The sequence below is a fragment of the Tupaia chinensis genome, unplaced genomic scaffold (assembly GCF_000334495.1).
Source record: "Tupaia chinensis unplaced genomic scaffold, TupChi_1.0 Scaffold000671_2, whole genome shotgun sequence".
Taxonomy (NCBI): domain Eukaryota; kingdom Metazoa; phylum Chordata; class Mammalia; order Scandentia; family Tupaiidae; genus Tupaia; species Tupaia belangeri.
The window spans coordinates 2,425,819-2,426,577 of NW_006160194.1; positions in this window are offsets into that span (position 1 = coordinate 2,425,819).

Genomic DNA, 759 nt, shown 5'->3' on the forward strand with positions numbered 1-759 from the left:
TCTGCCTGACCCGGGAGGGGCGGGGGCTGGGGCCGGCTTCGCACAGCGGCCCCCCCTCCGCCTGAGTTCCCGCCGGTTGTCAGAAGCCAGGGGGTGGGGCGCCCCCTGAGGTCACCGTCGTGGTCCCCTCCCATCAGTGCGCCACTGCCGTGCGCCTCTCTGTCCCGGAGGAGATGCCTCCTGCACAAATCAGAGCTCGGCCCCCACGCGGCGCGGGCGAGGCTCGAGCGGAGCGGGCCCGGCCCCTATTGCGCGCCCCTCCCCCGGGGATCTTCCCAGCACCGCGCCGCTCCCGTCACCTTCACGCCGGCTGCAGGGGGCGCTGCTCCCCTCCCACGCCCTTGCCCTCCCTTCTGCCAGGCACCAGATCCAGCTCCTAGGTCCAGGCTGTGTGCCCAGTTGGGTGCTGGCACGTGGGTCGCCAGGCCGTGCCCTCGAGGAATGGCCAGGCCGGAAGTCCGGGCTCTGGGGTTAGAGGATAGCGGCTCCCGCTTCCCAGGGCCCGGCCTCCACCCTCTGCCATTACCTCCTCGCCCTCTCCCCCCTGCAGCTCCTAGCTGAGGCAATACCAAGGGTACCGTGTCCAGCACCACCTGTCCTCCACTGGGCAGCTTCCACCCCAGGGCTGGAGGTCCTCTTGGTGGTTCGAGATCCCCACATGGCCCAAGGCACACCCCGCAGGCCAGCCGAGCCTTCTTCTCCACCTGTGCCCCTGGGCTGGCCTGGCTGCTGACAGTAAAGCCGCCGCAGAGGCGGGCA